This window comes from Urocampus carinirostris, chromosome 7 (assembly GCF_059441175.1).
Source record: "Urocampus carinirostris isolate Australia breed hairy pipefish chromosome 7, RoL_Ucar_1.0, whole genome shotgun sequence".
Lineage (NCBI taxonomy): Eukaryota > Metazoa > Chordata > Actinopteri > Syngnathiformes > Syngnathidae > Urocampus > Urocampus carinirostris.
In genome coordinates, this window is record NC_142355.1 from 16,438,012 (window position 1) to 16,454,226 (window position 16,215).

The window sequence follows — 16,215 nt, forward strand, 5'->3', positions numbered from 1 at the left end:
CAGCTGCCAGAACCTGGCGCCGCAGACTCCAGGCTCTCACGGGACAAGACTTTCGCGACCGTCTGCCTTACGAAGAAAAAAAGAAAGAATAAGCTGCAACGATTATACGCCACAGTGTTTAACATTTAGAAAAGTTAGCAGCCTGCAGTCTGGAATTTAGGGTGGTCATTAATCTGCATCCTTTTAAAGTTCATCTCACCTTAACAAATGAATACAGATTTCCTATGAGAGGTCCCAACTTCAATTAAAAATCAAAAATGTTGCGACCTGGTCAATGATCTTGTATCACAGGCTCGTTCTTTTCTCATTCAAATGAAAGAAAGTCGTGTCCCTTCCAAAACTGCTTTATGTCATTGTGCTTCGCATGCATTATGCATTAATGCAAATTAAAATGTCCTGCCTTTGGAATATAGAAGAGAACCCAAATCTTACCTAAAATTTGTCTTTTAATGAAATTCCAACCTCAACCCAAATGCAAATATTGTGTAATTCTGTCCAGGAATTAAACTTGGTTGAACTGCTGTATCTTAATAGCTGATCTCAGGCCAGCACGGCTCCTATTAAGTTCGTCAGTCGCAGCGCTCCAACGCAATCACAGCTTTGCTTTCTCTTGCGTGGATTTTTCTGGTCTACAGCTTGAAATTCACTCACATACTCAGCGCACTGCATGCTGCAACATGTTTCTGTGTTCATAATGAATTATGCTTAGTTCCTTACAACTAATGATTTGTCTTAAGTATCGTTATTAAAAAATTCCACTACATGGGTGTTGAATGCTCTTTCCGTTATTTGAAACAGATAATGCAAACGGTTTTGGGGTAGAGATGTGAGATTATCAATAACATATTTTAATATCAGATACATTTCTAGTGGTGTTCAATGGTTTCACTTCGAGACACTTAATAATGTATATTTTTTACTTATATCAATAGCTGAAAATGTAATGCTTCTCTGGACCGATACTGTAAACAGATCTTATATTCTGTGTGTGTATTTTCATATAAATATGTATATTTTTGTATCATAAACACCATACAGTGAACCCTTCTCTATCGTGGGGGTTTTGTTAAAAATAAAAAAACGTGTTAAGTGAAATCCGTGAAGTTAAAATCTTTATTTCTTTACAATTAATTCAAATTAAATACTGTAAAATACATTAAACCAGTGAACACAACATTTTACAGACTCAAGCCTCTGTTTACCACATAAAAGTATTGCCTGAGGGTGGGCATTCCATTTGCCTCTAGGGTTGTAGGGACACCATTTTTTGTGATGTGTGTTGGGCAAGTACAGCCTAGTCTTGCCTATTAAGGATATCAGAATGTAAAACACAATAAAAAATCAAAATCCGTAAAGTAAAGCGAGATTGTGAAAGGTGCACCGCGTTATAGAAAGGGATAATTGTCTACTGCAAATGTACTTTTGGCAGAAAAAAATATTTAATGTAGTATTTTTTATTATTCTATTATGTTTTAAAAACGTTTTTCCAAGATAATAAAAAAATAATACTTAAAATATGTAATATTGTCTGATGTTGCAGACGATTTCAGTTTTTTTTGCTTGTTTTCACGTAATAATTTACAAATTTTAATAAAAAAAGAGAGAAATGATCTGGTAAGTGCATTTTCATTTAATTTTACTTATTCTAATTTTTAGTCTTTTACGATCGAAAGGTTTTTTTTAAACCCCGCACAATTAATGTTTCTTGTCTTTATTATTATACAGTTGACAGCAAAATTACATGGCTCTTGTAAACAGGTTTCGAAATAATAGTGTCAGCTCAGAATATTATTGAGAGTATACAAGGGAAAGTGGCTTCATGCTGTCCACTGCCAACATTTGCAAACATAGCAATCATACAAGTCTTTCTCCCAGCGGGGCTGCCGTAAAGCCCGACCCTTCTTACGCTTAGTCATGCTTCCTTGTCTTAGCTTTCGGGAGACTTTCGTTTTACTTTTTATCCCCCTCTCTCCACTGCGCTCCTCATCGATGTTGAATGTTGTTTCATGGGGTCATTTGTGGGTCTGCTACACTTTGTGTCTACACTATATATTTATACTATGTGCTATATTCAAAGTGCGGATGGTAAATGCAAACAAAATAATTTGCCTGTGAGAGGACCACTTCCCCCAGTGTAGTATAAGTGTAGTTACACTTTAGTCTAAGACAATAAAAAAAAATTCCGAAGATCAAACGCTATACGCCCCCCACTATTTGAGAACCTCTGGTTTAGGTGAATGTGTAACATTTGTGGACTAGTATTTCAAGGCTGGAATCAGTTTTTAGTATTTCCATCGTTTCAGTCATTTTCAGATGAGACATTAAAATATCCACGGCATTTATGTTACAATAAGGATCCATGTGACATGAGTGGAATATTTTGCAGGCGCACAGCATTTCCTTATCAGCTCATTTGTATGAGAGAAGAAGAGCTTCTAGCACAGACATGTAAAGACGACTAAAGCTTCACTAATGAACGTATCGCTCCTATCAAGATGTGTGTGCGTACCTGTTGCGACGGTGTGTGTGAATCACCTCGACACAACACAGCTTGTAATATTTTGAATATCCTGTAGGACGAGACTCAAATAATTGCAAAAGTAGCAAAAAATGTTGATGAAACTCTTTATTGTATTTAATATGAAATAAAAACGTGATTATGGAGATATTATGGACTATGCAGGTGTTCCTAATATTTCGGCTGGTGAGAAACCAGTGGTGCTTTCACTCCATTTCAGCTCCAAGTGACTGGAGGTAACAGCCAGTGATAACTAGTAATTACATCCATTTAAAATGTGCATTATTTTACCTCTGCATTAAATAAACTAGTGAGGCAGAAAATTGTCCAGTTTTATCCTCTCTCTTATAAACACACATTTTCTTACAGAAGAGCCACTTAGATTTCTTTTCCCCATCCTTCAGCGCGGCTAAATATTCCCTCGGAGTTTTCCCATATTAATTGTGAAAGTGGTGGACGGACGATGAACAAAAAGTAGACGGACAAACTGTCGGATGTCACAGTCAAGTACTCCGGTGCGGAATTAATCTCTCTTCTTCATTGCAGGGCAGCGTGTACCATTGAACTTTGATAGAGGATTCATCATTTCGAACTAAGACGACTTAAAAAATATTATTTCCACCTTTTGCCACAAAGGGGACAAGATTTGCCGGTTGAAAATACATTTGAATGGACACCTGGTTCCTATTCAACAGGGGAACCTGCTCCTAATTCGAGTCGGGGGTCTCGTCCCTTTACCGAAGGTGTGCGCTTATTGTGTGTGAGTGGCACAAAGGCCGATAGGAGTCTTTAGAAAAGAGCAAAGCTCCTGGCAGATTAGACACCATTAGCATTTAAGGTACTGTCATAAATTCCTGCCCAAAGTGGAGGGGCGAGGCGGGACAAATGAAGCAGGATTAATAGGGCCCCCCGAGTCCCACTGATAGCGAGGATTGGGAGGCAGGGTCACCTTGGGGGGAAGAGGGTGCCAAATGAGGGTTAAGAAAAAAGGTAAGACGGACTCAGACATGGGAAAGACGCATGGAAATATCAAGCAGAGTTGGAATTGGATCAGGGACAGGACAAGCGTCATAGTTGAAAGGTGAGAGACTTGAAGGGAAGACCCGAGGAGGTCCTGCTCAAACCTGACCTATAGTCAAGTAGTGAGGTCATCAGTAGAATGAGGTCAAACCTTGCACCTGATATAAGGGTTTCATGGTTCACTGGTTTCCCTAAAGTGCTTTTTTATTTCTATTTTTCTCAGCACTTAGTGGAGTAAAATCAACTATCGGCCAAGCACTGGTGCAAATATCCACCTTCATTCACTTCAAGTGACCAACACTTATAATACTGGGATACTGCTTCTGTACGAAAATTGCACTTACCCTGTCCTTCTATAAGAACTCTGATACTCTCTGGTCTTAACCCAAATGGTCTCCAGTTAGTGTTTATCTGCCGAAGGTCTACCTGGCAAATGAGTCCAGACAGCCATAATGAGATCCAGTAAACGTCGGCCTTTCTACGTGGCGGCGTAGCTTGTCAGCAGGCTCCTTGTATTGCACTGTACAGAGTTACAGTAAAAGGATCCATCTGTCAGAGCTTAAGGAGTTTTCCAACACTACATTGACCTTGAGTGCTCAACATTGATTTCCAGTACAGCTTCTCGAACGGTGCTGCAAACCCTGCCGAGCACCGCAGGACCCTGATTGGGAACAGATTTCCCAAATTCTGATAGCGCACCACCTGCCCAGGATGATGGATAGTCCTCCCGGAGCCCATCAATTCTCACCTGCCGCCGAGGAGGTGACACCTGGGCCAGATTTATCATCATATACGACATCAGGCCGGGCAGCCAATTGGGAAGGGTCGTGCTAAATGTTAGCCCCGCCCTCCAGGTCGTCCATTCTATTCAAATATGAGTGTAAGTTTGAGTTGTGACAAGTGGGGGTGAAGGATCATGAAATGACTGGCTAGATGCGTAAAGATCCACAAACAAATCAAATGAACTGATATTGGATTCTTCCCACTAGTTCAAGAGTACGTAAGTACTAAGCATTAAAAAGGACAGTTTCTTCAGTATTGGCCTAAATAGAACACATAGGTCAATACTTAAGTTAGTTTGTCATAACTCAAGCAGTCATACAGTACTCATTGAAACAAACTCTTGTATGAATCTTCTATGTAGCTTGTGTTTAGTAATTCGTGGCTGCTGACGTCTTGTGTTTTCTTCTTCATGGCCACTTTCTTTTCAAATTTTATTCTTACCCTTTTCTTCGCACCATCAGTTAGAGTTTTCATATGACGAGAAGTGAATCATTCTTAAAATGAAAACACGTACAAGTCATGAATCTTGTTTATTCCTTCAATTTTCAAAAAACCTTGAATGGAAACACCTACAAGTCAAAAATCTTTGTACTGGGGGAAAACTTATTAAAAAAACACACTTTTCACATGGTCACACTTGAGAAACATTCTTGAGTCATTCAAAACGGACATTTTACACACTTGAATATTCATCCATCCATTTTCTGCACCTTTTATCATAACTAGGGTCATGGGGGACACTTGAATATGTACTTCTAAATATGCAGTGTTTCCAGTACTGGGCATTGTTGCACACAAGTTTGCATTTGGGGCACCATAGACTTATTATATGCAGAACAGCAATTCACCTGTTAATGATTTTTCTTTATAAACAGTTGTAAAAATCAAATAAATGTAAAAATCTTATCTTGGCCATGTATTTTTGCGACCTCTTGCATGGGACACTCTAGGCCAGAGGTTGTCAAAAAGGTCCTCAGGGGGGTCGCATGTCTGGCATTTTTAGAGTTATCAGGACATGCAGGATACGCGGCCCTCAAGGACCGGGATGCCCACCTCTGATTCAGGCAGTCGCCTTGCTTGGTTACTACCAACAACTAAGGACTCCCTGCAGAGTATTTGGATGCATTAAATAATAGCATGTTTGTTATTTTCTCACTATTGCGTTGCACAGAACTATAAATAATCTGGCGAACATGAATGAGTTAATCCAATTAATACCATCCCTGTTTTCTGCTGGTAATTTTACGATGAACTGAAAACTATGGTTATTTAAAGCAATGCTTGAGCATCTATTGCTCAATTCCACCATCAAAATTAGTGGGTTTCATCAAACATGGAGGCTAACTCGTTGAGCATTGCAACAAAAGGACCTGACAGCATGAGGATTTTTTTAAATATAGTGTTTCCTTTCTACCACAGTCGTCTCCTTACCCTCTTCTTTTACTCTTTCAGTCCTCCTCCCTCTCTGAAATTCTTCCAGCCCTTACTTGGCGGAGCGACAGCGGTTTCTCCGAGGCTCACCAGGCGCAGTAGTTTAGCCCAGTGTAATCCAGCCAACCCTATTTCATTAGCCACGCGGACTAAAGAGCTTAACGCCACATCCCCAGTAGTGGGAGTGGGAGCACAACACAAACTCCTCAGAAAACACAGCAGCTCATCCAGCGTTTAGGATTCCTCTCTCTCCCCCAAGCCTCGCCTTTCCATCTCGCAAAGCAGCCCGGGATGGATTAGAGATGGCATCAATGGGATGAGACGTATTACCAATCGATTTAGACGGAGCGGGGCATTGTTATCCTGAGTGGAAAACTTTGGATCTGGCCAACGTTCGCGCGCCAAACGCAGCTGATTTGGAGATGAAGTCGCGGGAATGACTCGTCCGCTTTCTCCCCCTTTGCTTCTGCGTGCATTTAATCACCAAAGTCATTGAGGACCGTTTTGCAGTCTGTCTGTATTGTCTTGGATAAACATGTCGGGTTTAAGAGGCTGCAAAGTAGCTTTCTTCTGATCTGGGTGAAAGGAGGATAAACATGCAGATTGCGAGAAACCTGATCAGTCTTAATGGTGGTGGTTTAGGCTTTTGTCTTAAATTGATGCCTTCTCCCCTGCACCAAAAACACTATTCTACTGATTAGATGGTGAGCCACAAAAATAAAGCAGGCCTGGGATGTTTAGTGAAGTTGCTGTTAAATAATATAAATGATAAACCTGATGATCGGAAGGCAAGTTTGAAATAGTTGATTATTTGTACAGGTTTAATAAATTCAATCTGCAAAAAGAGGCTAAGGGGGGTTGGTGGGGGTGTAAGGTGGTGGGACAACCTGTCAGCAAAGGGCAGAAGGTGCAAGGGACACGCTAAGAGGATGCCGCCATATTTCTTCATGAGGGGTCGACAGTGACAGAGGAGCGACAAAATGAATGAGCTGTCAAAAGAAATGAGAACAAATAGTTGCTGTGTTCCGTAAAGCGCGGGCCCTTCAAGCAACACTAAGCCGTTTTTACTGTTAACACTTTTTGTATATTAAAAATATCCGCTCTGAAAGGAAGTTTGAGGTTTAACACAATAAACTAGATATGTGTCTTAACCTCAGGTCTCAGTGTTAAAGTACTGCATTTTTGATGCTTAAGTCCTCCAAAAAGAAAAATCTTTGAGTTGACTTACTCTGCAAGAGCACAATCATCTTTTGAATCAGGGGTGTTGGACATAGCAATTATCTGACCAATACACACTTTTTGGTCTCAAACGACATACATCTGAAACCTTTGTTTTTCGTTTTTCAACAGGCATTTTTTTCCGTGGACTTTATCTTGTAAAATAAAATGTGCGCCAAATTTGGGGTTCATCACTTTTATGAGCCCGATAATAAGTGCCTTGTTCCTTTCTTTGTTACAGATAGAACCAGATCCTGGATAAAGATGGACAGTGTGTAGAACCAGTGCTTTTTTGCATTGAGAAGAGACAGCTGAGGATGTTTGGGCATCTGCTTTTTAGTGCACCCTGGACCTTCTATGAATGGATGTTCTGGGCATGATCCACAGATAAGAGGTCTTGAGGATTACCCAGGACACGCTGGAGACAGTATGTCCCTCGAATGGCCTAGAAGTTCTTCTGGATCCCACTGGCTCTGAAAAAGGAAGTCTGAATGTATAGATGCATTGATTTATGGCTGGTTCTATGGATGAATGGATGTATGTAAGGAGGTATGGATGTATGGATATATGTATGGATGGGTGGGCCTTATTTAAAGATTTATATGTGTCTCACAATCTTATTTATTATGAATGACTCAAAAGGGCTCAGGTCAATGGATAAATCGGTACACAGTGTCCATTACCTGTACGACAACAGTCTTCATTTTAAACAATATTTTTTGGGGGTAGTCATCTTTTGGCTATCTATCTAAAACCCTCTGCATATACTGTTTTTTTAAAAGTACCTCTAACCAGGAATGCTCAAAATACATTGTGCTGTAAGAGGTATAATGTAATTTCGAAGCCACACTTGGCTCTCATTTTCTATTCGCGTGTTTTCTATAATGCCAGATTTCACCAACTGGACCTGCCTCTGCCTCATCATTAGCAGCAGCCCCATGTTGAGGAGAGAGTAACCTGAACTATGCGTCCCGAGGGCCCATTCTTTTACTTCCTGCTGTAGGAATAAGCGGCCTATTGATTAGTTATCAGGCTGTAATTGGGCTGCGATCTCCCTCGCCCTCAGATATCCTCTTGATATATGACACTCCTGACAACTGGAGAGGCGGGCGGTGAGTGGGTGGCGTCCGCCCGCCTGCCAACACTTTACTCAACAAAATGTCTTCCTGACCACACAGCGCTGCTTGTACCCAGGTTTCCTTTTTGAGGAAGGCTTTTCGGACATACTGCCAAGCAAAGATCAATCAATCTTTCAAATTATACAACCAACAAGGAGTCTACGGGGACCTTCGTCTCTCTGTAAAAGTTTGACTGGCTGCAATTTTTCTCATTGGAATAAACTCTGAAATAGCAATTAGACTTTTAAGATGAAAACGGTGCGGCTTACTGAGGAAGAAACTTATATAAGCCGACCGTAAGTACACCATTCGCATGTGGATAATTGCCTGTGAGGGATTTCAATACAAATTGAGGCTCAGGAAGCGGATAAGCAACAGGAAGGGTGTCTCTGCTCCTTGTGTAAGCATCCACATGTACTGTGAGTGTGCAAAGAAGCGTGACTAACTCTTACTAAGTCTGTTTGTGATTTTTTTTTTCTTTTTACCAAAAGCCACAAAATACTTTGCACTCCTTTTTCACGTTAGGGTTTGGTTACTCCCTGTGTTGCACGTCTTCCCTTCAGTATGGAACTGTTCAAATCCTCAACGTTGAGAGGTTTTAATTGTGTGGCAGCTTCATTAAAGAATGCAAGTGGAAGCGAACAGCCCCCTGGGTTCTCCAGTTAGATCCAACGTGCCTAACCCCTTCTTGAACGGCTGGATTAACACCAATCTCCCAGTTACTTGACTTACTACCACTCCGCGTCACATTTGATAAACATTTCGTTTCTATGCTTGATATTGCCTTTAATAAACGCACGGCTGTCACACGACCCCTGTTCATCATCGTTTGACATCCAAAAGACAGGACAGCGCCTGCTATCGGGCGTTAATCTATTAAGTAGAATCTTTTTGTAAGGAGTGCTCTCAAATATGCAGAGAATACCTGCATTCCACCAAGAAAACAGGGTAAACACATTTCTATGAGGTAAGTTTTGCTTTTTGTGGGCATTGTGTTCCAAAAAGGACCCATGGTAGTTGAAACCCAAGATGTACAAAAATAAATTTATTTATAAGATACTCTTTTATACATTGAAACAAAAGAACAAACCTCATTTAAAGGGTCAATAATTTGTTTGAAAAATAAAATGACTGTACTTTATTCATTCATTTTTTAAAGTAACTTCTGTTCTGTCAAGTCACATCATTTTTATTTGTATAGCCCTTAATCACAAAGAGTCTCAAAGGGCTGCACAGGTTATTGCACGGACTATTATTTCAGACTATTATTACACCATCCCCTGATCTAGAACTAACATGAGGGCAAGGAAAAACTCAAAAACCCTCAACATGAGAAAAATGAAGGAACCTTGAGAAGGGACCGCACATATGGTATCCCCCTTTCAGAATTACCAGACAGCAAAGGATATTGCAATTACAAATAATACAGAGATATTGTCCACAAAAAGTATAGGTTATTCATATGCTATAGAGTAGAAGTGTGTTTTTGTACCAGCTGAAGACTCTTGATTCTGGACTTCGGGAGACCGGAGAGTAGTGCATTGCAGTAATCGAGACAAGAGGTAACAAACGCGTGAATTATAATCTCCGCATCCGACTGAGACAGCTGTCAAATTATAATTTTAAAGATAATCTTGCTGCTATACATTATTGCCCTATACATGTGGATGTTATGGGGAAATAGAAAATGTGGCATACAAACGCTTTCACCTCCCTTTATAATGTCGAGAAGTCCAACTTTATCGTCTATAGAAAGCATCTTTCTCTGCCTTGTGTGTCTCTTTCAATGGGTCCAGAGTGTTTTGTTGACATGATATCTTTGAGGGGAAACTAAACTGAAAAAGATTGGCACAAACGTAATATAGGTTCGTCAAGCTGTTTTACGCACATGTGGAACTTTATTGACACACAGGAAGACACACGCAGAGAACGGGCGTCGAAATAATAATAGGAATGCAGAACACAATGTACGATTAAAATCCTCCAAGTAGCAAAAAAGGCAAAACCTGGGATTACTGTAAAGACATTTTTGTATATTGTTTCTGATTGGGCCCATAAGAACTTGCACTGCATGTAAACCTTTGTAAATTTGTATGTACTAAAGCAGTGGTTGGGAACATATGGCTCCCGAGCTGAATAGGCTAAGAAAAAAATTCAATGCATGCAATTATGGTCGGATTATATTCACGAGAGTCCAATAAATCCAACAGCGTAAAATATTTACTCCAAAACACACAATTTTGCCTATGAATAAAAACCAAAAATCCGCCTAAAAGTATTCTTGCATTGCTTGAAGATTCTTGTTGTAATACGTCTGTTTTGCTTCATGACTCCCCTTTTAAAATAAACAGATTTATCAGATGAATTCCGGTATAACTGTTAGCTTCTGATCTTTTGAGTGTCACCACTCCTGGCCAATTGTAAGCTTTTTTTTACGGTCGTCAGCCTGCATTAAAAAAAAAGGTCACGACCAATTCGGTTTAAAAAATCTTTAACCAATAGTGAATTATTGAAATGTGGATTGACACAATGGTTGGCCATTGAAATGAAATTAAATAATTGTACACAATCTTACGAGCTCTATTGAAATCAACCCGGTATCCGTTCTTGAGCACAATTTAAAAAAAATGTAAAACCATTCACAACTCTTTTACAATGTCTAAAATTTGGCCAAGAATGCAAAGTTTTTATGACACCTTTTGGAAACACTAAGACCTACGATTAAAAAAATGTGTAAAATACAGGGAGGTTGTAGACTGGATTGCTTTAATTGTGACCAAATTTTAGCAGATACAAAATCATACTTACTCTCAAATATCCCTGACGGAGAGAGACTGTTCACAAACTCTACATCGTCATATGAATGTCTGTCTCGTGGACCTTGGGTTTCATATTGGATTTATTTCTGGTGCTGGCATGCTGGGTGACGCATGTTGGGGGTTGTTAATGAGGCCGATAATGGAGCCAGACAAAGATTAGCTCAGCTCACTCGCTCTTAATTGATCTTCGCTTGTGCTTGTTTGTGTTCGCTAACTGGCAATGTCGAGTCCACAAAAAATGCATTCCGTTTTATTTTCAGGAAATGTTAAATCATTTGGCCTTTTTTTTTGGTACAAAATCAGCAAAATCTGTTTTGAAATACAACAGCCATGCTTAAACAATGACACATTTTTCACATGTCGGTGATGTTTACCTCCTGTGAAGGACAATAAGCAGATGTGAAGATGAGAGTTTGACACATGCAAGTCTGCTAAGAAACATGGACCTACAGTATAAAGCCGGTGTGACTTAACCAAAAGTGCTGCGAAATTCTACTCATGACAGACTTACCTATAAATATGGTGTGGATAGTCCAGTGAATGCAACCATGTAAAATGTTTACACCAAAACACACGATAATGTCGAAAGATTGTCATGGACCGGGGCAGGAAACAGGAAGGAGAACCCAATAGCGTAACGTACTCACAATTTATTAGGGAGAGGAGGAATGCGTGCACACTCGATCCGGGGATCGATGGTCGCGGAAGAGGATTAAAATCCAAACAAAAGAGTGGTCAAAGTCAAACAAATCGGGCCAAAAATAGAACAGGCTCAAACGCAGGCAAATTCACAGAACTAGGCGTTACACAGAGTTTAACAGGAGTCTTGCAGAAGTATCACAGACGCTCAGAAAACTAACGGCTCAAAGGACCGCGTTTAAATACTCCCAAGGAACAATCAGTCAACGCGTCTCAGCCGGTGTCCATGGGCCGGGCCAATTGGGCACCGAGGCAACCGCGAAAGAACCCGGCGCCACCCGGCTGGGACCAGCTGGGCGCCATGGCAACCGTGACACGGATAAAAAAAATCTGCCTAAAAGCATTACTGCTTCGTTAGACAATCCTTGTTGTAATACTTCTGTTTAGCTCCATAACTTCTTGATTGACTTCTGGAATGAGAAGTCAAACATTTATAACTCTATCGAAATGTCTAAAAATTCATGGTTACAAGTTTTTAAGGCTGTAACAGACCTTCTCCAAATGGTCACTTCCGTGTAACGCCTAGAAGTAACAATAGAAATATGTGTAAAGTACAACATTTAGTTTTTCAGATTGTGATCAAATTTGACAAGGTGCAAGGTATTTTCTCACCTGTTTTGCAGCTACGATGCCCATATTACACTTATCTGAAGGCTTTTGATTGAAAAAAAAGAACAGTAATCATAAGACAGTAAAAACTTTGTATTTATTTGTGTTTTAACTCAGATTACTCAATTTTAGTAGCACTTTTAGAGATTATTTTAGTTTAGGAAAATGTGTCCTTGAAAAGCTGAAAGTTACATAGTTTACACATTAGGTATGTGTTAACAATGGCCAACTGAGTTTATAGGCATGTTTTTTTGTGTAACTTCTGCCAAAGCTGTTCGGGGTGGTACACATTAGGTAAGAGGAATGGGGAGTGTGTGGAGTGCTGGTCCCGAGTTTTCTTTTGTATGTACTCTAAAATTTGTGTGATAAAGCTGATCTGATTACAAGCCACACCCAGTACAGTTTAAAAAAAGCAAAAAATATTTTGTACATATATAAGCCGCACCTGACCATTATCCGAATGTGTCCACATTGAAACATGACATATTTACAAAGAAAGCTGGTACACAGAAAGAGTTTTAATAATATACCATACCTCAGTGATTTTCAACCACTGTGCCGCGACACACTAGTGTACCGTGAGAGATTGTCAGGGTTGCCGTGAGAAATTATCCTAAGTCACTTTTTAAATTTTAAATTTTATAAAGCATTTATGAATCATTTTCTGCAAATATTATGTTGTTGCCAAGTGTCTGTGCTGTAAAAACTGGGGGTATTATACATTATATTGTAATTAAACATACTGTTCAGTGTCATTTTATAACATTTTTGGTTAGTTGTGTGCCGCAAAATATTTCCAATGTAAAAAACAAACTGGCTCAAAAAAGGTTGAAAACACTGCCATACCTTAACCCATTAACGTTCCGACGGCCCTCCGGTGGGCCGCCGGACATTGGATTAAGAAATAAGTGTCGGTACAATGTCACAAGTCACTGAAATACGCCACATATCATTGAAAACCTTAAACTCTTGGGATTTGAGTTACGATGACTATTTCAACATATGAACATCAGTCTGAAACAAGATACCGGACAAATATAAAGCCGGCATAACTCACCATTTTGTCCCCTTGCCCTCTTCAACTTCTGTAAATGTTCGCCAAAACGGCTTTGTTGCATCTAGGACAATCCATAGATTTCAACTGTGGAAAATATTTACTCTAAAACACACGGTAATGCCGACAGATGAATAAGAATCCGCCTTAAACATTTTTGCTTTCATTCTTCTTGTAATCCGTTCGTTTTGCCACATTGTTTCTTTTTACAAGTAAACAGACTGGTAAAATGATTCCCAATATGGTAGTTAGCGCTTTCCTTTTCATTGACACCTTTTCCATGATGAGGGTCTGTTCATGCTAGTTTTATTAATGCACAAAGCATGAAGTTAATTTAAACTAGTGTCTTCCTCGACACGTATATTCCACCTGTCTCACTCTAACTCTTACTGCTCGGGCGCCCCTGTCAGCCGTTACAAAAATGCATAAATTATCTGCATCATTGCATAAGCTGCAGAGTTGAAAGACTGGAGGAAAAGTCCCGGCTTATAGTTCGGATTTTACTGTATTTCTCCGTTTATCCTGAAAATGGTGAAAGTAAGAAGAGGCCGTACTCAAGATCAGTTCAAATGCCTACCAAAACCCCAAGAAATGAATGTACTTGCACACAAAGTATGAATGAGCTTACAGAAGCTGAAAGACAACACAAACCGGGAGATTTCAGCCGCGAGTAAAAAAGTTCCAAATTCCGTACAGTTCCTGTGAAAAATTTTGCTTTGTTTTTTGATGTTACTTAGGATCAAGAATGAATGAACATTTTGTTAATTTAAGTCCCATTTTTGGTCTTAGTGAAAAATAAATCTTTACCCATTTTTTTATTACGTGGCTTGAGGAATACTTTTGCGATGTAGTAAAATGTGAGAAAATAGTACTTACAATTAGCAAAGTCTAATGCCTATTAGGCAATTTCTTTTTTTCATGCAGCTTATTTATCTTTCCTTTCAGAAATTAGATTTCTGTCCTCTGTATTAAATATCTACCTCACATTATGATAAAATTTGGGTTAAGCCTGGGGTCTCAAACTCGTGACCCAGGGGTCCATTGCGACCAGTGGTATCACAGTTATAGGCCTCTGACTTAATATGGAAGTATAAAGGTACAATGTGTATTAGTTAACACTTTGGAGTGGTAGAAAAAAACATTTAAAAATAGAATGTTTGTTTAAAAAATAAGCAAACATACATTAACTGCTATAAACATGCAATTTTTACAATTCTTGTCGGTCAAGAAATTTGCATTTATTTGAGATTTCATGAGCAACGCCCCCCCAAAAAAGGAAAAAAACTATAACCTTGCGAAAGGCTGGACAAAAACAAGAAAAAGACAAAATGATGTGGTTTGGTCACTTTGAGTCTTTTTATTCTTCCTTGTGCTTTTTAGCACCCGCTTTTGGTTCCACTACATGATAAGTTGGTATTTTAAAAATGCATATCACACTGCGTGCTCTTTGCACTAATTAGTTACAAAAAGTAGCTCTCATCTTGAAAAAGGTCGATGGCCCCTGCAGCAACATCTAGTGGTCAAATAATACACATTGTCCCTTTCATGTCAGCCAATGCAAGTTATGGATTCATTTATGACTGATTGATTATTTTATATTCACATTTATTCCTGAATATTCTTAAAATATTTTTGGAACTTATTTTGATCCAGCATGGCGGGGTAGTGGTTAGCACGTGTGCGGCACAGTTCTGAGGTCATGAGATCAAACCTCCTGTGTGGAGTTTGCATGTTCTCTCCGTGCTTGCATGGATCTCCCTCGGGCACTCCGGTTTCCTCCCATTTTCCAAAAACATGCATATTTGGTTAATTAGCCCGTCTAAATTGTCCCTAGGTGTGAATGAGCGAGTGAATTGTCTGTCCCTGTGTGCCCTGTGACTGTCTGGCAACCAATTCAGGGTGTCCCCTGCCCACTGCCCGAAGATAGCTGGGATGGGCTCCAGCACCCCCGCAACCCTACTGAGGATAAGCGGTGCAGATAATGGACAGATGGATGGAACTAATTTTGTGAAGAAAATTGTATAAATAACATTTGAGGATGGGCAGCACGGCGGCGCAGTGGTTAGCGCGTGTGCGGCACAGTTCTGAGTTCTTTGAACCCGTGTGGAGTTTGCATGTTCTCCCTGTGCTTGTGTGGGTTTCCTCCGGGCACTCCGGTTTCCTCCCATTTTCCAAAAACATGCATGTTTAGTTAATTAGCCGGTCTAAATTGTCCCTAGGTGTGAATGAGCGGGCAAATTGTCTGTCCCTGTGTGCCCTGTGACTGGCTGACAACCAGTTCAGGGTGTCCCCTGCCCACTGCTTGAAGATAGCTGGGATGGGCTCCAGCACCCCCGCTACCCTACTGAGGATAAGCGGTTCAGATAATGGATGGATGGATATTTGAGGACAGTGGAATGTTTTTCTTGTGGTAAATGCGATTTTGCCCAACATCAACCAGACCTTAGTTCTGAAGCCCTCAAGTCAATTGAATATAAGACCACTGGACAACCGAGAAAGTAATAAAAATGAGTTATCTTTCTCTTGAAACTTTCATAATTTACTGGAATTAACACAAGTATGTAATGCATGTCTGAGTCGAGAACATCAATTCATTTTTGATATTATTTGCTAGAGTCTTTTTCTGAAATTGTCCTGGCTTTAGAACAGTCAGCCCCATGTTGTTCACCGTAGTAAATCCAACAGCCGCCTGCATACTTCCACATTCTATTACAAAAGACACATTTAGTTAAGACCCTCGCTCATTCTGCACGCCGCTAATTAAATGTGTCTCAGATGAGCCCGCTGAGCCCACTTGTCTGCGTGTCCCCCCGCCCTCCACCCCCGGCCCTCATTTGGAGTGCCACCAGAGTTTAATATACGGCATTAAGCGGCGGATTGAGAATTAATATGGAGCCAACCTCCCTGTCAGAGCGCAACGAGCGATTAGAAGACATAATCTACGTC